A 22,202-nucleotide genomic window follows, 5' to 3' on the forward strand; every position below is an offset into this window, starting at 1 on the left:
TGGAGCAATAAAACCTTTTTTTTACAATTTCTGCACCGTTGATGCTGCCGCCTCCTTGGACACCATTGCATTTATTTGGGGTTGGGTTCATGACCCCACAGGTGGCTTGGCATACACAGATTGGAACCTCTGCACTGTGTTAGGTGTGCTGCGGGACTTTCCTATTTCTACCTCATTCAATCTGTGGCGTCTATAATAACGATATTCTGTATATGGACGGCTTTGATCCTATTGTCAGATCTCTTCCATGTTCTCATTGAGGTCCTGCGGTGACCACGTTCCCAGTTTTAGAATCCAATACATTTCTTTTTGTCTTAAAAGGGGAAACCTTCCTGGTTTTCGGCTTCCGAGGGGCGCGATTCTTAAAACAGAAAAGTTTTGTTATCATGATTTACAAAATGTCTTGAGACGCCGTCTTTCAGAAAGCCGTTTACAATATTCGAGCGATGGACGGGTCCGCGGTGGGCTTGTTGTGCGGCCCACATAACGGGGTCCGCATAGATAACATATGCCGTTGGTCGTTTCTCATGAAGACTTCTTTCTTGCCATGTACAATATTCTGCAGCATCTGCACCTCTTCAGGCCGCATCTATAGGCGCCTCTCACAGGTCCAGGTTGGGGGAATCGTTTATCATTTTTCCTTTTAGTACTATGGGCCCTGTTGTGTGGGCAAGATGGAGCAAGGATATTTTTAGGTGTTTTGTTCCTCCGAAAGACCACTAACAATTGCTCAGGTAGCTAGTTTAGTAAAAACGGATCTCCCTTCAGGATCTCCCAATGTTGTTGCAGACCTTTCTAAATTTCAACCTGTTGGGTGCTATAATTCGAGATAACTAGGGAGGTGGGGAGTTCTTCTTCAATGAAGTGTTCAAACAAAGGCTGGACAAATATCTGTCTGGGATGATTTAGTGATCCCATTGAGCAGGGGGTTGGACCTGATGACCCTGGAGGTCCCTCCAACTCTACTATTCTAGGATTCTATGAAGTACAGATTTCGCTGTGATTTTTTCCTTTTCCTCTGTTTTTCCCTTTCCTTGAGTTTCTAGGGGGGTTTGCTCCAGAGCTTTCTGATAGGCAGCGTTAACCACTTGGGTGGTTCTTTTCTCTAAATCTTCTTTTTAGGGTGCTTGCTTGTTCTTTGTAACCCTCTCTATAAATAAAATGGTTTTTTATACACAAAATAATTCTTATCCAGGATAATCTTAATCGCATCCAAAATAAAACTCTTTTGATGTTCCAGCCTTAAAGGGGTTGTCCCGCGAAAGCAAGTGGGGTTCAGCACTTCTGTATGGCCATATTAATGCACTTTGTAATGTACATTGTGCATTAATTATGAGCCATACAGAAGTTTTTCACTTACCTGTTCCATTGCTAGCGTCCTCGTCTCCATGGTGCCGTCTAATTTCAGCGTCTAATCGCCCGATTAGACGCGCTTGCGCAGTCCGGTCTTCTCACTGGTGAATGGGGCCGCTCGTGCCGGAGAGCTGGTCCTCGTAGCTCCGCCCCGTCACGTGTGCCGATTCCAGCCAATCAGGAGGCTGGAATCGGCAATGGACTGCACAGAGCCCACGGTGCACCATGGGAGAAGACCCGCGGTGCATCGTGGGTGAAGATCCCGGCGGCCATCTTAGTAAGGTAAGGGGGAAGTCGCCGCAGCACGGGGATTCGGGTAAGTACTACACGGTTTTTTTTTTTAACACATGCATTGGGTTTGTCTCGCGCCCAACGGGGGGGCCTATTGAATAAAAAAAAAACCCGTTTCGGCACGGGACAACCCCTTTAAGTTGTCTATGGCACTCATGCCTTTATCGTGGGGAATGCTCCAGTACAGGGATTTGACATCCAGGGTGCATAAAATATATTCCTGTTGCCATTTTATCGTCTTTAGAAGGATAGATTCTCAGTTTATGAACAGTAATGCCACATTGATTCTATTCCTTGCCATATGCTTCTTCTATGAGCACAGGATTTTTTTGACTTTTGGAATTTATAGTATCTTCTTTGTTTTCATGCTCTGGGGATCTTTTTTGCTAAAGAGATCCCTCAAATCCATTCTGCTCTGTTAGAGATGGGGTTACCACTAGGGGCGCCAGGGTCGGGTTGGTGCAGGATACTTGTCCTGGTGCTGCGGGGGCCTGGACTGGCCGCTCGTCCAAGGCTCCCCCACACTGGTGGTCGGTCGTCGGCGCATCTGACTGCTGGTCGGCCGCGTGGTGCTTGGGCCAGTGTGTGCCGCCAGGGGGAGGCGGCTTTATGATTCCCTCCGGTCATCATGTGACTTTGCCATGCCAGTCCGGGCAGGGAATCTGCATATATACCTCGCTGGCCCAGACTCTGGTTGCCAGTGTTTTAGTTTTGACTTGTCTGCCTACACCCGCATTATTGACCTGACTTCTGTGTGTTCGACTTCGACCTTTCATTTGACTCTGCCTCTGGTTTGCGCTCCTGTACTCCGCACGTGTCTTCCGGTTTGACCCTGCTTTTTTCTTGACTACTCTCTGGTCTGCACTTCTGTTACTTCCAGTCAGCTACGCGGTGCTCACCTGCCAGTCTCTCTGTCCCTCCTTCTTTGGGGTCCCTGTTCCTAGTGCAGAGCACGGACCGTTGCCCAGTTGTCACCCTGGGGCCTAGCCCAGGGGGGCAAGTAGGTAAGAACACGGGAGAGGGTTGGTGTAGGGATCCCCTGTCCATCTGCCCCTGCCAGTCCTAACAGCTCTCCTCCCACCCGCGGATGCCACAAGCATAGGAAGAGACCACTTAAGAATTGTCATTGGGACCACAGGTTAGACACCTGGACACTCAGTCTGCCTGGGAAACAGGTGGCCACACTAGGTGAGTCCAGAATCCATTTTATAAGAAAAATGTGAGGCGCTTTCCTGAAGTTTTTATTTTGGTAATCACGCAGCGACACTGATCCCGGTGCACACTGTGACGTCTGTGTGCACCCAGGATCCTCCTCCCCCGAGTCCTCTCCTCCTTAGTTCCGCAGGAGAGGACAAGGGAAAAATGTTCCGAGTGTACACACTGATGTCAGGGTGTATCGGGGATCAGTGCTGAGCAGAGGAAGAGCGGCACTGACTGCAAGGAGTGGATAAGTATATGGGTTGGGGGCTATTATTACTGGGGCTACCTACAGTGAGGTTAATATTATTACTGGGGCTACTATGGGGGTCACTATTACTACTGGGGTTACTGTGGGGGCCACTATGGGGTCGCTATTACTACTGGGGCCTATATAGGGGACGCTATTACTACTGGAGCTACTATTGGTGGTCACCATTACTACCGAGGCCACTGTTACTACTACTACTGTGGCGACAAATATAGGGGACGCTATTACTATTGGGGCCACCAGTATAGAGGGGTCACTATTACTACATGGGATGAATTTGCTGTGGAATTCACAGTAGCTGTAGTAGCAAAGTAGATGAGATTTTAAAAATCGTATCCACATGTGGAAAAAATCTGCACAAAACCTGGTGGATATTGACATGTACGTGATTTAATTCTGCAGCATGTTAATTTTAGATATAATATATATCAATAGCCCATCCTGTGCTCCGGCAAAATCCCTGTTTTTTTATTTTTATTTTTTAAACAGCCCTGTCCTTTTTACAACGACTGAGGTAAAAATCATATGTTGTGATAAGCCACACCCCTAACCCCTCCTCTGACTACACCCTCTGTCATACTTTGGGGCTCCACAAGTGACCCCCAGCACTTTGCACACTAGCAATACTAATTATGTGTCAGGAAAAAGCCCCCTAAGGGGTGTCCAGAGTGGTCAGTGACTACTCGCTGTGCATCTTCCTAGCTGTTCTGCTTACCTCCTTCCACTTAGGACACCTCACCCCTTTCCTGGGGTTCTCACTGTATGTGGCCCCAAAATACTGTATGTCAGCATGTAATGGCTCTTGTTGACCCGTCAGGGAACACATTGGTGGCCATAGTCCTGGTCTGAGGTGACAGAATATAGAATTACTGTATGTACCAAGCTGTCTTATAGATGAGCAGTTCTGTATTTGCTGCACACCGTGTGTTACTGACATCCGGCTTCATGGGAGATTTTATATGAGTTCTTTATGGAAAACCAGAAACTAATGTTGGTGCAGAAATGGCCGAACTCCATCTGTATGGAATATACTATTCCTGTAGCTTGGGCTCCGAGATCTGCCGGGCATAGGAATTCGAGGGTCGTGGAGGACTTTGCATGACCCACTTTTCAGATACCCCAGGTCCCTAATGTTTTTGATGAAAGCCACAATTAATTACTTGTAAGACCAGATTCACATATGCAGTTTTTGGTGATGTTTTTGCTGATGTTTTTTAGTCTGGTGCGGATTATGAGGAAGGTAAACTATAAAGAACTCATCAAGCTCTATTATATCCTCTCCTAGCTTCAGCTAAAACTGAAAACATAATGGTAACCCGGCCTCAGGGTGTGTTCACATGTAGTGGAAATGCTGCTAATAAACACTGTTCAGATATCCGGAAAGGTCTCCAACAACACAGTGTATCCCGATGCTTTTCTATTCACCCTAAGGGCGCATTCAGACGACCATATATCGGCTGGGTTTTCACGCCCAGCTGATATACGGTGTCCCTCTCTGCAGGGGGAGGAGGCTGGAAGAGCCGGGAGCAGTGCTCTGAGCTCCCGCTCCCTCTCTGCCTCCTCTCCGCCCCTCTGCACTATTTGCAATGAAAGGAGGCTGGATGGGGCGGGGCCAAGTGGCGAGATTGGCTCCGCCTCCACCCCGCCTCTCCTCATTGAAAATAGTGCAGGGGGGTGGAGAGGGGGCCGGAGCTCAGAGCTCTTCCAGCCTCCTCCCCCTGCAGAGGACACCGTATATTGGCTGGGCGTGAAAACCCAGCCGATATACTATCGTCTGAATGCGCCCTTATAAGGACGCCTCCCTAATACGTCTTACTCCACTGGAAAATGGCTCATATGGGGAATTTCCCAAATTCAAAATGAAGACGTACTGGATATTTTGTTTGCATACTCTAGTGCTAAATGTCCTGAATGTGGTTTTTGTAGAAGATCTAGAGGTGCTCCATCCCCACCCCTATACAGACCTCAACCTGTCCAAATTCTTCTCCTTTTTAAGAAATATTTTAAAATACACAATTTTCCCCCCAATTCCTCCTGCTCCGTCCGCGATAGAATAAATATTCATCTCCCATTGTATTATTTTTGCTCCACATTGTGGTTTTGTGTGCCTGTGATTCCTTTCCTCGAGCCTCATTGTCTTTATTTACCTTTTTTACTAATTGTTATTTTTTTCTTCTAAGTTTTCTGTATTTTCTATACACCAAGTGTGACCCCGTTTAATGAGTGTTCATCCACTCCTGTCATTGATTGTTTGAGTGTATTTATCGTTAGGCGTTTAGTCGTACCCGACCTTCAGCGACGCTAAAGGCTAATGCCCAACAGATGGACTTCTGCTGTGTTTCCCGCGGCGGAATAACGCAGCTGTTGGGTTTTATTGAACCTAATAGCGCAGTCTTCACACGCGGGATTCTGCCATGGATTTACACTGCAGGAAAAATCGTGGCATGTTCCATTTTACCACATTTTTATGCAGTGGGATGTCTCCATTAATATAGTATTGATAGAGACCGCGGAAAAACACGCATTTTTCTGTGATCGCCAGTGGGATTCACGCAGCGTAAAATCGTGTGCATATCCCGCTCCGTCTGTGGGCAAGACCGCTAAAGGAGAACTCCTTTCTCCATGTTTTTCAGTTTTGCACTGCTTCTTTCAGTTGTGTGATATCCATGCCAGTATCAGCATTGACAGTATCCAGCCGCTGTGTCCTTCGGCAGACAGGTCTTCTTTTGCTACTGATCTGTATTTATTACCATTATAGATGAGCGAGTAGTGCCTTAGACGAGTATCTCCCCGCTCGTCTCTAAAGATTCGGGGGCCGGCACCGGTGACAGGTGAGTTGCGGCGGGGAGCAGGGGGAAGAGAGGGAGAGAGAGATCTCCCCGCTCTTCCCCGCCGCTCCCCAGAATCTTTAGAGACGAGTGGGGAGATACTCGGCTAAGGCACTACTCGCTCGAGTAATGTGCCTTAGGAGTATACTCGCTCATCTCTAATTACCATTACTATAAGTGTATACAGCATTCTACTATAGCAGTCATTGATTTCCTCTTTCATGGTATCCAAACAGGGAGCGATGATTAACTTCCGGTCTTTGGAGAGTGCACCCTTAACTGGTGACTAGTATAGATGAGCGAGTATACTCGCTAAAGGCAATTGCTCGAGCGAGACTGCAGGTTCGGGTGCCGGCAGCGGGCACGGAGCTGCGGGGGAGAGTGGGGTGGAACGGAACGGAGGGGAGATCTCTCTCTCCCTCCCCCCCCCCCCCCCCGCCGCTCCCTCCTGCTGACAGCCGCTACTCACCGCTCCCCCGCACCGGCACCCGAACCTGCAGTCTCGAGCCGGGGAAATACTCGCTAAAGGCAATGCCCGCTCGAGCAATTTCCTTTAGCGAGTATACTTGCTCATCTCTAGTGACTAGCTCTATGCTAATGTAGTGCCCAACATGGTGATCACATATGTAGGGTAGTGATTAGAGAAATAAGAACGCATGTTTCCAGTCCCGTGTTAATGCGCATGCAAAGTGGCGCACTTAACTACACCCAACTCCCCTCCTCTGATTTGATGCTAGGGGGATTTGAGGCAGTTCCTGACACCTCCTCCCCACCCTTTATCTATTGGTTATGTGCCTGCGCCCTGAGCGCTGGAACTCATTTTTTCCTTTGGCTATTTGCTCATTGCAGGGAGGTGGAGGGTGCTGGAGATCTCTTCTGGCCACTAGTCAGAGAAAACGGGCAGTCATTCATAAGTGAACAACTACCTATTATCATGGACCAGCAATTGCTTGGTTTTTAGGTTAGCTAACTTACCATGTCAGAACCCTTGTTTACATGGGCCAACAGAAGCCCATAATGGCTATTTTGAGAGATAGCTCTAGTGACTCTTGGCCTGCGTAAAAGTACCCTCATTACATTTCACTACATGACTTACATTTCTGTATCAATTACAATACCAGTATCATTTTTAAAGTTTATAGTATTAAACAAAATCAGCTTTTTGTTTCTTGGCAGAATACAAGGGCGAGTGGTCAGAGGGATGTCTGGTATCTGCAGAAGATTGTGGTGTCACCGAAGATACAAATGAAAAACCTGTCATTATCCCAGACATCACCTCAACCCTTCACAGCAAAGATCCATCATCTGATCCTCTTATACAGGTCCCAACACCTGATTCATCACTGACTGATAAGCAGAAGAAAAGTCACAGAAGGAGAGAACATCAAGGAGATCACACAGGGGAGAAGCCATATTCATGTACAGAATGTGGGAAATGTTTTAGAAGGAAAGCAAATCTCATTGTACACCAGAGAACTCACACAGGAGAGAAGCCATTTTCATGCTCAGAATGTGGGAAATATTTTAGAAAGAAAGCAAATCTCATCGTGCATCAGAGAACTCACACTGGGGAAAAGCCATTTTCATGTTCAGAATGTGGGAAATGTTTTAGAAGGAAAGCAAATCTCATTGTGCATCAGAGAACTCACACAGGGGAAAAACCGTTTTCATGTCCACAATGTGGGAAATGTTTCAACCATAAAGACAATCTTGTTGTACATCAGAGAACTCACACAGAAGAGAAACAGTTTTCATGTCCACAATGTGGGAAATGTTTTACCGCTAAATTTTCTCTTGTTGCACATCAGAGAATTCACACAGGGAAGAAGCCGTTTTCATGCTCAGCATGTGGGAAATGTTTTTTTGTTAAAGCAGACCTTGCAAAACATCAAAGAACTCACACAGGGGAGAGGCCATTTTCATGTTCAAAATGTGGAAAATGTTTTTCTGCTAAATCAAACCTTGTAAGACATCACAGAACACACACAGGGGAGAAGCCATTTTCATGTTCAGAATGTGAGAAATGTTTTTCTGTTAAATCAGACCTTGCAAAACATCAAAGAATTCACACAGGAGAAAAGCCATTTTTATGTTCAGAATGTGGGAAATGTTTTAGAAGGAAAGCAAATCTCATTGTGCATCAGAGAACTCACACAGGGGAGAAGCCGTTTTCATGCTCAGAATGTGGGAAGTGTTTTGCATTAAAATCAGGTCTTGTTGTACATCAGAGAACTCATACAGGTGAGAAGCCATTTTCATGTTCCGAATGTGAGAAATGTTTTGTGGAGAAAGCAGTTCTTCTTGTGCATCAGAAAATTCACACAGGTGAGCAGCCATTTTCGTGTTCAGAATGTGGGAAATGCCTTGCCAATAAATTTTCTCTTGTTACACATCAGAAAATTCACACAGGGAATATGATGTTGTCATGCTCAGTATGTGGAAAATGTTTTTCAGGTAAAGCAGAGCTTGCAAGACATCAAAGAATTCACACAGGGGAAAAGCCGTTTTCATGTTCAGAATGTGGGAAATGTTTCACTTATAAATTTTGTCTTGTTAGACATCAGAAAACTCACACATGAGAGAAGCCATCTTAGGGCTCCTGTCCACAGGCTATTGTGTACTGCGTTTCCCACATTGATAATCCGGCCACGGGGAACACAGTGAACGCTTTCTATAGCATTGCTATGGAAAGCGCAGCCCCCTGTCCACGAGCAGAGAATCATAGCGATTCTCCATCACGGGTGGCAAATTGCAGCTTGCCTGACAGTTCTCCCCCCTGCTCCCGGGCGGCAGAATATCGCTAGCGATATTCCGCAACGCCCGTGGACTGGTGGCCAAAGTGTTCAGAATAATTTTTTCTCAAGCAAAAGGGAATCTTCAACTTACACAGGGGAGAATTTAGTAATTTTAAAACTTACTTTAAAGGGGTTCTGACTAGAGATGAGCGAGTATACTCGCTAAAGGCAATTGCTCGAGCGAGCATTGCCTTTAGCGAGTATCTCCCCCGCTCGAGACTGCAGGTTCGGGTGCCGGCGCGGGGGAGCGGTGAGTAGCGGCTGTCAGCAGGGGGGAGAGAGGGAGAGAGAGATCTCCCCTCCGTTCCTCCCTGCTCTCCCCCGCAGCTCCGTGCCCGCTGCTGGCACCCGAACCTGCAGTCTCGAGCGGGGGAGATACTCGCTAGAGGCAATGCTCGCTCATCTATAGTTCTGACATGAAAAAAAAAAATAATAATTACTTACCTTGCCTGTTCAGGACCAATTGTCAGGCATGTCCCCTCCGTCGGGCATCTTCTGTGGCTTCTAGAAGCAGAGCTGGAGCGGTCAAAATGACAGGTCAACGGACGGGCGCCACGTCACAAGCAGTGCTTGCTGTGGGCGGCCCGTCCGTCTTGGCTGAACTCCCGAGTTCTGCGTATGCACAGTGGAGAGGCGGCCCATCCTGACTCCTGACAGAGGGCAACTGTCTTCTGCGCATGTGTGCCATCCCGGAGGGGGGCGGCCTGTCCAGGTTCGTCGATGAAGAAGATAGCTTGCTGGGAGATGACCCCCGCTGCACAAGAACAACAGGAAAAAAGGTAAGTATAAGGTTTTTATGCTTTAGCATGCCATTAATTGTGGGTTCCCTGTGTCTGTTAGGCAGACCAGGGAGCAATGGCTGCTAAAGCATAAAAATCTTATTCGTGTCAGAACCCCTTTAATAAGTGAAATCAATTTAGAGCACTAAATTAATGAGAAATGCATAATTACCAATAAACATCTGTTATACACAAAGCAAATGGAATCCAGATAACACACCTTTATATCCACTATATGCATGAAATGTGTCACATTGATACATATAGCTACATCTCAAAGTTTGTTGCTAATTGTTAATAAAAGTTTGCATTTAAAAAAGTGTATGTTTGTGTTGGGATGATACTTTCTATAGGCATTAAGCTATTTGCTCAGAACCTATAGATGTGAGGGAGAGCTGGTAGGTGTTCTGGGGCACATTTATTACTGTTGCCCCAGAATTATGTCATAAATGTCACCTTTTGGACACAAATTAATCAACAAATATGCTACTTATTTTTACCAAGATGTTACACCTCTCACTCTGCTTTTCAAAAAGGGGCAAGTAGGTTAGCTGAAGAGAGGAGAGGAATGTCCGGTCCAGACAGTGCAGCACTCATGGAGGTTCGGTACAAATCCAGTGAGCAGCAAGAAGAGTCAGAAGGAGGCTTATCAGCCCTTTTACATTGTGAGGCTATAATGTGAGGAGCATGCTGCTGATCGTCACACACCTGAAGCTCCTAGATGAGGGAAGGGAACCCGCAGCACAAACTTCAGGTTATCATGAAATCTGGGATATTATTACTTCAAATGTGTTATCAGTCCTGGTCTTCAACACATATGATTGGCTGGAAGAGCCAGTCAATCAGCGTGTGCCTTTCAGTAAGAACATGCACCTAATAGTATCTTCCAACCAATCTCATGTGCTGAAGATCGGAGCTGACCGCACAATCGTGTGTTGAATTCACATTCAAGTTACGATGGCCCAGGAGAGGCGATCATAACTTGAATAAACCATCACCTGATGCCATCATAAGTTTATGGCTGGGGAAAAGAGTTGGGTGAGTCACAGCAAGAAGCTAGACTTTTTGGAATTTATTAGGACACTTTTTGAAAAGGAGCCTTCCATGGAGCCTGGTCTCCTATCCATCCATCTCATAAGTATAGACTTTCATGTTAGAATACTACTTTTTTAAAAAAATATACGAATACGCTAATCCAGATGTGTAGGAGTCATCCCTATACATCAGTCTCAAGCCCGGATAAATAGGGAGGGTTAGGGAAAGATCTGGCAACTTGCTCAGTAAAAACTTCACCTTGGAAACCCTATGAAGGAGCTCTCAAATGATTCAGATATGGAATTTGACGGTAGGCCCCTAAATGCAACTGGAAAAAAGAGCAAGGTCTGATTATAAGTAGTCTGTTTTTTTTCTTGTTATGGAACTGGGGGAAAGCCGTGGGGAAGCCCAGCTGTTTGTTACGATCGTGTGGGCAACTAAGCATGGGGCCCACACGATCGTGACCATGGAACGGATGCACATGGGTTTCAGAAAAACATGCCCTGAACTACAAGGAGGATGACATGGCCTTACCTAAGCTGGGACATCGCCCCAATAAAGGGCGGCCCTGCGGTCTTCGGAACTGGGCCCTAGCTGCTCCTAGGAACCACGTCACCAGAACAGGACATATACACATGCCACATAGCAGGAACAGAACAACGAGACACACAGAGCTAGAAAATACAGCAGCTAAAATGCAAACACTAATAGCAGATTGCAAAGCTGAATATAGAAGCGAGGTGTTAGTTCGTACATTGGCCAAACTTAAGCTGCAAGCCCTGGCAAGGCCCCTTGTGTCTTGCAGTCCCTACACTAGCAAGACACATCTACTAGAGGACTCTAGGGGCCAACCTAGCGCAGACATAGAAAACAAACTCAGCAGAACCAACTGACAGAAAATATACAAACAGACATGAACCAGCAAGACACCAAACACACAACAAGCTGCAACGGACAAGGATTCATGACTGGTCACCCTGAACACCAAATGCACAGCAAGCTGTAACTGACTTGGGTACATGACTGCTCACTCTGGACACTAGACAGACACTGACCGGAGCAGGGTTTATATGTGAGCAATGACCCAGGAGATTGGCAAGCAGGAAGTCACCACACTCAGCCAGCTCAATCATTCACTACCTGTGTAGCTGTGCTGCTCGAAACCCTAGTACTACAGGTCCCAGCAGCACAATGTAACACTGCTGATGCACCTCATGATGAAGAGAAAGGACTGCGCTATTAGCAAATTGCACTGGACAGCCCTCATCCTGGGCTTAAAGCACCGCCGATAGTAAAATTACGGCAGCACTTTAAGCCTCCTTCCTCTGCAATCAATTAGAGGCAGGATGGGTTATCAGATGTTAGTGACAGGTGATAACCTGGAGGAGAAGGCAGGAGGGGTTTTTAACACTTCCTGCCTTTCCCATACCTGAGTACACAGCGCTCAATGAGAAACTACAGTGTAACTTTCACTACAGGAGCCCGGGGGGTCATGTGACTGCCAGGGTTCCCTGCTACAGCAGAGCTGGAGGGTCATACTAGAAGCTGGACAGCTCTGCCAGTGACTAATGTCACTACAAGGGTTGCTTTCCCCTGTAATTGGGGCTTTTATGGATGCCCCAGCTACAGTGGGAAAGTGTCAAATTAAAAAAAAAAAGAATGGCCCCCAGAAGTCTTACATGACGTCATGGGGGACACAGATAGTAAGAAACATAATTACATACATTAGTAAAATAAAATTCCAGAATAAAACAATATATACATAAGAAAGAAAATAACACAAAGCAGACGCCAACAAAAACCATCACTGTATGCGCCCTGTAAACCAAAACCATACATACTATATCAAAACGTCCCAAAAAATAAAGGGAACCCATTCCCATACTTTGTTTTAGCCTAAATATACTAAATAAAAAAAAATAACTATAAATGTTAAAAAAATGATTATTTTTTTTGCATTTTACCCCAATAAAATTTACAAACGGGAAAAAAAGTCAACAAAATAGGGCAGTAAAACCGCCATATGGGTAAAATCCCTAAAAAGTGTCTGGTCCTTAGGGCTTATTCAGACGACCGTATATCGGCCGGGTATTCACGATGGCCGATATATGGCGTCCTTCTCTGCAGGGGGAGGAGGCTCCATAGTGCCGAGGGGCGGAGAGGAAGCGGAGAGGGGGCAGGAGCTTAGTGCACTGCTCCTGGCTCTTCCAGCCTCCTCCCCCTGCAGAGAGGGATGCCGTATATCGGCCGGCGTGAATACCCTGGCCAATCTACGGTCGTCTGAATAAGCCCTTAAGGTACAAAACAGCCTGGTCCTTAAGGGGTTAAAGGAACATTTATTGGGCATTTTATACATCACAATTAGAGATGAACGAGCACCAAAATGCTCTGGTGCTCGTTACTCAAGCCAAACGTTTTGTAATGCTCGAGAGCTCATTTCGAGTAACGAACCCAATTGAAGTCAATAGGAGACTCGAGCATTTTTCAACGTGACCTAAGCTCTGCATAGGAGGTTGTGTGATTCACCTGAAAACATCAGAAAGTGATGGAAACACCACAGAAATGGATAGGGAACAGCAGGGAAAGCATGCATGGATGCATATGAGGCTCCCAGATCACACTATTAAGCCAAATGTGGTCAAGAGACTGATGGTCACCCCCCCTAACAATTTAGTTGGGCCAGACCATAATCAGCAAGGCACTCGTGCTGGCACATCTTAGCTAAGCACCACACTAGGTGGAACAAAGGCCAATCACCGCCTGCTGGTGACACCACTGCCTCTTCTCCTGAGTTACATGCTGGCATTGCTGTCCACTCCCCCCCAGGACGCAGGCATGAGCCTGCGTCCACAGCGTACTGAAATTTTTCCCAATACAGCGTCCAGCTGTCCCCATCCCAGACGGGGTAAGGCGCACCCCTATGCCTACTCAGTAGACCACAGCATACTGAAATTTTTCCCAGCGCAGCGTCCAGCTGTCCCAATCCCAGACGGGGGAGGGCACACCCCTTTGCCTACTCAGTAGGTCACAGTGTACTGAAATTTTTCCCAGTGCAGCGTTCAGCTGTCCCCATGCCACACGGTCGCTTGATAGCCACACCACCCTCATGTCTATTTATAAGTGCGTATTGGATGAGGAGGAACAGGAGACACACACTGCAGAGGGTTGAGATGGCCTGGCAGCGACCCTCTTTGAAATTGTGGGCAATAGCCCACAATGCTGATGAGAATGGCTGATAAATTAACATATGATAATAATTCCATTCCCATGCCATCTCTGTCACAAAATTTCATGAGCCACAAACGTGGGCATAAAGGGGACTCAGATGCCAGTACTTCTACACATCCCCACTATTCAACAACCCATTCTAAAACAAAATAATTTTTTACCCAGAGTGCAGGTGAACCCCTGAAAGATTTGTTTATTAAAAGTGTAGTTAAACCCCTAAAAGAATTTGTTTACCATTTGTTTACCGCATGTAAATAAATTAGTGGCCAAAGCTGAACACCGCGCTGGGATACGTTTCTGTACGCCGCGTGACCCTTTTAAAATTGTGCTTCATAGCTGACAAATCGCAGACAAATTAATGTATGATTGTAAGTGCCATCCCATGGCACCTCCGTCACAGCATTTCATTAGCCACAAACGCCAGCATAGGGGGGACTCAAAGGCCAGTACTTCTACATTTTACCCACTTTAAAAAGAAGAATTTTTTTTACCAAGATTGCAGGTGAGAACCTGAAAGATTTTTTGAGCGAGAGTGCAGGGTATTTGTGTACCAAGAGTATAGGTGAACCCCTGAAAGATTTGTTTACCAAGAGTATAGGCAAACCCCTCAAAGATTTGTGTACCAAGAGTATAGGTGTACCCCTGAAAGATTTGTTTATCCAGAGTGCAGGTGAACCCCTAAAATATTTTTTTAACATAGAGCTCGTACTTGCTTAATGGGATCCAGGTGGCAGTCCATCAACAGGCAAGCTACCGCCTGTCCCAGCCCCTGCCTCTCCCCGAGGGGCTTTTTAACCAGTGCCCCAGTGAAAGACAGCATGTCCTATGAAGAAATTAGAGTGGCCAAACCAGGACAATTCATTCTGTCTCTGTTACCATGCGGCTGTTGCTGGTCCTCCTGGAGCGGCAGTGTGTGGGGTCCCGCAGTCGGGGCGCAGGTGCCTGGCTGGCGTGGTGCTGGAGGCGTGCGCACCTGTGAGTGCAGCTGCCATGCATGAGTTTCCTTTTATTATCTTCTGTTGGGAGTTGGCTGTCTCCCTCTCTCCGCCCCTGGGCCGAGGCTTTTTTTTTAAAGGTCGGGCAGAGACTTGCAATCATTGCCAGTTATTGGTTTCCCTCAGTGTGCTAGCTAGTCTGCCTCTGTTGGTCTCCTGCTTCTGTCAGCTTGTCTGCTATATGTTGCTATTATCCAGGTTTTTCCATCTGGCTCAGTTCTGCTTGGTATTGTTCGTGTTGGTTATTTACATCTGCCTTTTCTGTCGATATTCTACCCTTCTATTCAGGTACACCAGCATCCCTTTTCGGTCCCTAGTTAGAGTAGGGCCCACCACCCAGTTGCCTGCCTGGGGTTAGCCAGGAGTGGAGGCAAGCAGGCAGGGACAGGGGCTCTGAGTGAGATCTAGGGCACCTGGGCTGGCATATCATGAGTAGTATACTGTAACATAATAACTGGCCCTTAAAGTTGCTCTCCAATGGAGGCCATGAATACCCTCGCAAGTCAGTTGCAGGATTTAGTGGTCGTGATCAAAGACCTTTCCGGTCGTATGGTGGCCCAGGAACAGCGGGACTTAGTGCATGTTTCTACTGCACCTTCTATTCCCGAGCCCAAGTGTCCTCTTCCTGAGGTATTTTCAGGGGAGAGCAGCACGTTTTTTGTTTTTCAGCAGGCATGTAGATTGTATTTTCGGATGCGTCCCCGCTCATCTGGTTCAGAATCTCAGAAAGTTTGATTGATTATGTCCTTACTTCGGGGTCCCCCCCCCCCCCAGACATCGTCCTATTCCTTGCCCGAGAGTTTGGCTTGCCTGCTGTCAGTTGATTTGTTTTTTCAGGAACTTGGAGGTATTTTTGATGAGCCGGATCGTGCGGGGGGTGGTATCTCATCTCATGTCTCTATGTCGGGGGCAGCAGTGGGTAGAGGACTATTGCTCTAAATTTAGACAGTATACAGGTGACACCTCATGGAACGATAGCGCTCTTAAAGATGTGTTTTTGTTGGGACTGTCCGACGCTGTCAAGGATCTACTCATTTCTCATCGCGCTCCCGTGACACTCACTGGAATTGCCAGTTAAAGCTGACAGGAGGCTGAGATCTAGAAAAGAGGCCCATCAGGCCCGTAAGGCTAGGGAATCCAGCAGACCTGCTCCCACTTCTCCCATGCCAACTTCTGGTGCCGAGCCTATGTAAGTGGACCAGCTAAGTCCCGAGGAACGGCGATGGTTTCGGATGACTCATCGTCTCTGCCTCTATTGTGGGAAAGCCGGACATCGTGTAGCGACCTGTCCTTAGAAGCGTCTACAACACCAGTCCGAACCGGCGGAAAACGTCACATCCTAGGTGATTTTTGGGAGGATCGCCTAGGATCACAGGTACTCCCTAAGTTGGTGGTGCCTTGTCAGATTGGCTTCCGGAATTTCACTCGGTCCGGTCAAGCTTTTATTGATTCGGGTGCTGCCGCCAATTTGATTAGTTTAAGTTTTGTCAGACCTCTGATGACTGAATTTTTGGCGTTAAAGATTCCCATATGCTTCACTAGTATTGATTCTACCCCTCTTGCAGCAGGTGTTGTACAATGGAGGAATCCCATTTGACAGGTCAGTGTGGGTGTTCTCCATTCTGAGAATCTGTCGTTCTTGGTAATGGAAAGGATGTCCATTGATGTAGTGCTTGGTATGCCCTGGTTGGCACTGCACAATCTCCGATTTAATTGGTCCACTCAGGAATTGACACATTGGGGGTTGTCCTGTCATAGTCGCTTAGCTACTATATCCATGTGTTCAGCAGATACCATTCTTATTCCTGAGTATTTGTCTGATTTTCATGACGTATTTTCCAAGAAACTGTCTGAGACTTTGCCTCCCCATAGGGAGTGGGACTGTGGTATTCATTTGATCCCTGACAGTCCCATCCCATTTTCAATTTGTCTGGGTGTGAGAAGGAAGCCCTTAAGTCCTATATCTCAGAGTCTCTGGCCAAACGACACATCAGGCCATCCAGGTCCCCTGCCGGGACAGGTCTCTTCTTTGTAGAGAAGAGGGATGGAACATTGAGGCCTTCTGTGGATTATCGGGCTTCGAATAAAATTACAGTGATTCCTGATTTATTGAATCAGGTGGTAGGGGCCTACTGGTTTTCCAAATTGGACTTAAGGAGGGCTTACAATTTAATTCACATCCGAAAGGGAGGTGAGTGGAAGACCGCGTTCAACACCTTGCTCGGACATTTTGAATGTCTAGTCATGCCCTTGGACTTTGTAATGCCCTCGCGGTGTTCCAGGGATTTATAAACGCGGTCTTCCACGACTTCCGGGGGGTATTTTTGGTCATATATCTCGATGACATTCTGGTTTACTCCCCAGACTGGTATTCAGATGTGCTGCACCTGAGGCTGGTTCTGATCAACTTTTTGTCAAGTTGGAGAAATGCATTTTTGGTACTAAACAAGCGTCTTTCCTTGGTTATGTAATTTCACCCACGGAGATTCAAATGGAGTCTGATAAAGTGGCGGCAATCTCCCAATGGGTCAAACCAGATAACCTGAAAGCTGTCCAGCAATTTTTAGGTTTCGCAAATTTTTACCGTAAATTCATTAAGAATTATTCTGTTATTGCTCAACCCCTAACCGATCTTACCAAGAAGGGTGCCGACTTGGGAAGATGATTGCCTGAGTCCCTAGAGGCTTTTGATCATCTCAAAAGCGCACTTACTGCTACCCCATTGCTAGTACAGCCTGATGCATGGCAATGGTTCTTCATTGAGGTTGATGCGTCTGAGGTGCGGGCAGGGGCTTTATTGTCTCAGGAAGTCAGCAGGAGATCTGGGTTTAGTCCGTGTGTGTTCTTCTCACAGAAGTTCAGTTCAGCGGAACGTAACTACAACGTGGGTAATTGTGAGTTATTGGCGATTAAGTGGTCTCTAGAAGAGTGGCATCACCATCTTGAGGGGGCAAGGCATTCCATTACCATGTATACTGATCATAAAAACTTGGTGTATCTCGCCAATGCTAAGAGGCTCACAGCTCGTCAGGCCAGGTGGGCATTGTTTTTCGCCAGGTTTAACCTCGTCATTACATATATTCCAGGGGAGAAGAACATGAAGGCAGACACTCTCTCACGGAGTTTCGGTTCGCCGGAAAGTGAGACAGTGGCTCCCGAGAATATCCTGGCACCTGGGGTGGTGGTGGCAGCTGTAGAATCTGATCTCGTTCCTCAGCTACAAAATTTTCAGCAGAATGCTCCCTCGGGGGTGCCAGGCGGCAGATGGTTTGTGCCAGAGACCTTGCGTCTTAGAGTCATTGAAGAGTCTCATTCATCTGTTCTCGCAGGCCATCCGGGGCTCAGGAGACTCTGGATCTTTGTACTAGACACTACTGGTGGCCAGGCATGTCTTGGGAGATCCACAACTTTGCTAAGGGATGCTCTGTCTGTGCATGCTGTAAAAGTCGTCGGCAGCGTCCGGTGGGGCCTCTGAGACCGTTACCGGTGCCTTCTCAATGGGGGTCACATTTATCGGTAGATTTTATCACCGATCTACCTGAGTCTCAGAAGTTCACCAGAATTCTAGTTGTTGTAGACTGTTTCTCAAAAATGGCACATTTCGTGGCGTTAAAGAAGCTAAGATTTTTGTAAAGGAAATCATTCGTCTACATGGGGTTCCCGAGAACATCGTAACTGATCGCGGTGTTCAGTTTGTTGCGCAATTCTGGCGAGCCTTCTGTAGAAACCTGGGAACGTTGCTTTCTTTCTCGTCAGCATTCCACCCGCAAACTAATGGTCAGATGGAGCAGAAGAACCAGGATTTAGTGCAATATTTATGGTTGTTTGCTAGCGAAAAGGCTCATCAGTGGCCAGAATTCCTGCCATTGGCAGAGTTTGCACTATACAACCGTACTTGTTCTTCCACTGGGGTATCTCCATTCCTTTGCGTATATGGTCAGCATCCTCGCTTCCTTACAGCTATTTCTACTCTGTCTACCTGTTCTGCAGCTGATGTCGCCACAGATGCGCTGCAGGGGGTATGGAAAGAAGTACAGAAGAACCTGGAAGCAACGGGGGCTCGTATGCAGTTGCGTAGTGGGAGGAGTCTGTCAGTATCTGAATCTTACAGGATGGGAAAGAAGGTATATTTGTATTCTAGAAATCTAAAATTGAAGGTTCCATCTTTGAAACTGGCGCTGCGTTACGTGGGTACCTTTGTCATCACGCGTGTAGTAAACCCGCTTGCTTATGAACTTGATTTGCCAGCCACATGAAGGGTTCATAGGGTTTTTCATAAGTCACTAAGTCCTACTCATCCTAGACTGGTGAGTGGTGACACAGTCTGGCTGGGGTGCCATAAAACTGGCCAAGGCCTTGGAGAGGGTTCCCCTACCTGCGCTGGACATGCTGCCTGTTCCTCTCGTCTCCCCTGCTAGTTGGCCCACTGAACTATGTCCTCTACCGCTAGCGTGGTCAGAAGGGAAGTTTAGTATCAGCTTTTCCGCCAGGGCCTAGTGGTATTGCATCACTCTCGTACTCTGTTCCTCTTTGGGAATGGACCGCGCAACGAGGGACGGCCGCCACCATGAGGTTGCGGAAAACCTCAGTTTCTACCAGTCTATATGGCAGCATCTCCAGGCTCAGTAGTGTGCATGCGGGTGGGTGGCTGCATATTTGCGCTTGCGCTCTAATGTTTGTGTTATGGACAGCTGAACGCTGCGCTTGGACACATTGGTGGAGGCAGTGGAGGACCATGCAGGTTAAGGGGTGGGTGCAGGGCAGGAGACGCTCGTGCATGCGTCCTGGGAGGGGGATTGCATCTCAGTGCCAGCATGTGACACAGGGGAAGAGGCAGTGGTGTGACCCGCAGGTGGTGAATGGCCTTCCTTCCACCTCGTCGGGTGCTTTGCTATCATATGCTTGCGCATGCTGGTGGTGGTCAGGCTGGTAGTGCTGGCTCCCTTGCTGATCTTGGTTCGGCACGGGTTGCACACCACTGTTCGTTGGTCGTCCACGCTCTCATTAAGAAACCTCCAGGCCTTCGAACACCTAGCCCTATGCATGGGAGCTTGCCATGAGGAGGTGCTGTGGGAAAGAGTTGGGGGATAACTTGCTCTGGCCCTGCTTCTCCCTCTGGCCACCCCACTGCCTCTCCCAACCTGTTCTGGTGCTGTACTTGCCTCCCCCTCTGAAGCGCTGTCTTCAGTAGGCTTACTAACCCAGGTCGGGTCAGTCACCTCATCATCCACCAGCTCTTCTTAAAATCCTCAGTCTGCTACTCCCTCAGACTTACTGCCCTAACAACAACCTCACTGACAGGCAACCATTTCTCATCATCATCAACAAATACCTCTTGAGACACTACTTGGAAGTCCCCACCTTCATCACCCTGAGACTGTGAAAGATCTAAATTTTGGGCATCGGTCATGACAAACTCCTCAGGTGGCTCATGAACTGTTGTTTGCTATTGTTTCACCCCGCCCAGGACCTCAGCCTCTGCCCACACCCTCATTCGGACGCCCACATCCAGGACCCTTACCCCTAGTGTTGATCATGTCGTATAATGCACTGCATCAAAATGTTATGCAAACTGCAAGGTATTTTGAGTATGTTTTAAGCCAGAAATATACAGTGTAAAATGTGTACAGTCTTGTTATATAGAGCGGATCGAGAGGACACACACTAAGGGTATTTGACGTATGCTTTAAGCCAAAAATAGACAGTGTAAAATGTGTACAGTCTTGTACTCCTTTCCTCTTCGGGAATGAGAGTGGAAAGGTTCTTCTTATACCATGGGTCGAGAAGGGTGTACACCTAGTAATTCCTGTTGGCCAGAATGCCTCTAACCTAGGGCTCACGGGAAAGGCAGTTTAACATGAAGTCAGCCATGTGTGCCAGAGTCCCAGTATGCAACACATCGCTGTCCTCACTAGGAGGATGACTCTAAGTCTCCTCTTCTTCAGCCCATACACGCTGAACAGATGTGAAGGAAGTAGCATGAGTACTCTCTGCAGTGTGGGCAGCAAGCTCTTCCCCCTCCTTCTCCTTCTCCTCCTCCTCCAATACACGCTGAGAAACAGACCTGAGGGTGGTCTGGCTATCAAGCAACGTATTGTCATCCCCATCTCCTGTTGTATCCGCAAAGCGTCGGCCTTATTGCTTAGCAGCGACCTTCTCAGCAGGCAAAGCAGCGGGATAGTTACGCTGATAATGGCAGCATCGCCACTCACCATTTGTGTTGACTCCTCAAAGTTTCCTAACACCTGACAGATGTCAGATATCCATGCCCACTCCTCTGTGAAGAAGTGCGGAGGCTGACTACCACTCCGACGGGCATGTTGGAGCTGGTATTCAATAATGGCTCAACGCTGCTTGTAAACCCTGGCCAACATGTGCAAAGTTGAGTTCCAGTGCGTGGGCATGTCGCACAACAGTCGGTGAATTGGCAGCTGGAAGTGCTGTTGCAGTGTCCTGAGGGTGGCAGCATCTGTGGTGGACTTTCTACAATGTGCGCACACGCGATGCACCTTGCGGAGGAGCTCAGACAAATTGGGGTCGTTTTTAAGAAAGTGCTGAACCACCAGATCGAACATTTGGGCCAGGCATGGCACGTGCCTTAGTCTGCCAAGCTGCAGAGCCACCACCAGGTTACGCTCATTGTCACACACAACCATGCCTAGTTGGAGGTTCCACGGTGAAAGCTACAGCTCTGTCTGTTCCGTCAAACCCTGTAACAGCTCTTGGGCAGTGTGCCTCTTGTCACCTAAGCTCAGGAGTTTCAGCACGGCCTGTTGACGCTTCCCCATGGCAGTGCTGCAGCGCCTCGAGCTACCGACTGAAGGCGGCGTGCTCACAGATGGTAATTGAGAGATGGAGGAGGAGGATGAGGGGGGGTTGGAGGAGGTGGCATAATAAGCTGGAGAAACCATGACTGAGGTAGGACCTGCCAGCACTTGTCCACATGTCGGTGATTAAGTGGATCTTCCCAGTTACTCCGTTGGTGAGGGCATGGTTGATATTCCGTGACTCGTGCTGGTGTAGGGCGGGGATGGCACATCGAAAAAAATAGTGTCGACTGGGGATCTCGTAGTGAGGGACGGCCGCCGCCATGAGGTTGCGGAAAGCCTCAGTCTATATGGCAGCATTTCCAGGCTCAGCAATATGGAGATATGCACGTTTAGCTATTGTGCATGCGGGTGGGTGGCTACAAATTTGGGCTTGCACTATAATTTTTGTGTTATGGACAGCTGAACGCTGCGCTCGGACACATTGGTGGAGGCAGTGGAGGACCATGCAGGTTAAGGGGTGGGTGCAGGGCAGGAGACGCTCGTGCATGCGTCCTGGGAGGGGGATTGCATCTCAGTGCCAGCATGTGACACAGGGGAAGAGGCAGTGGTGTGACCCGCAGGTGGTGAATGGCCTTCGTTCCCCCTCGTCAGGTGCTTAGC

General features: G+C 47.7%; 1 pseudogene; it reads left to right on the top strand.

The window, feature by feature from the left end:
• The window catches only part of LOC136628711 (zinc finger protein 850-like), a 101,794-nt pseudogene that overhangs the window by 61,911 nt on the left and 17,681 nt on the right, over nt 1–22,202 (top strand).

Source organism: Eleutherodactylus coqui, chromosome 5, assembly GCF_035609145.1.
Source record: "Eleutherodactylus coqui strain aEleCoq1 chromosome 5, aEleCoq1.hap1, whole genome shotgun sequence".
Classification (NCBI taxonomy): Eukaryota; Metazoa; Chordata; class Amphibia; order Anura; family Eleutherodactylidae; genus Eleutherodactylus; species Eleutherodactylus coqui.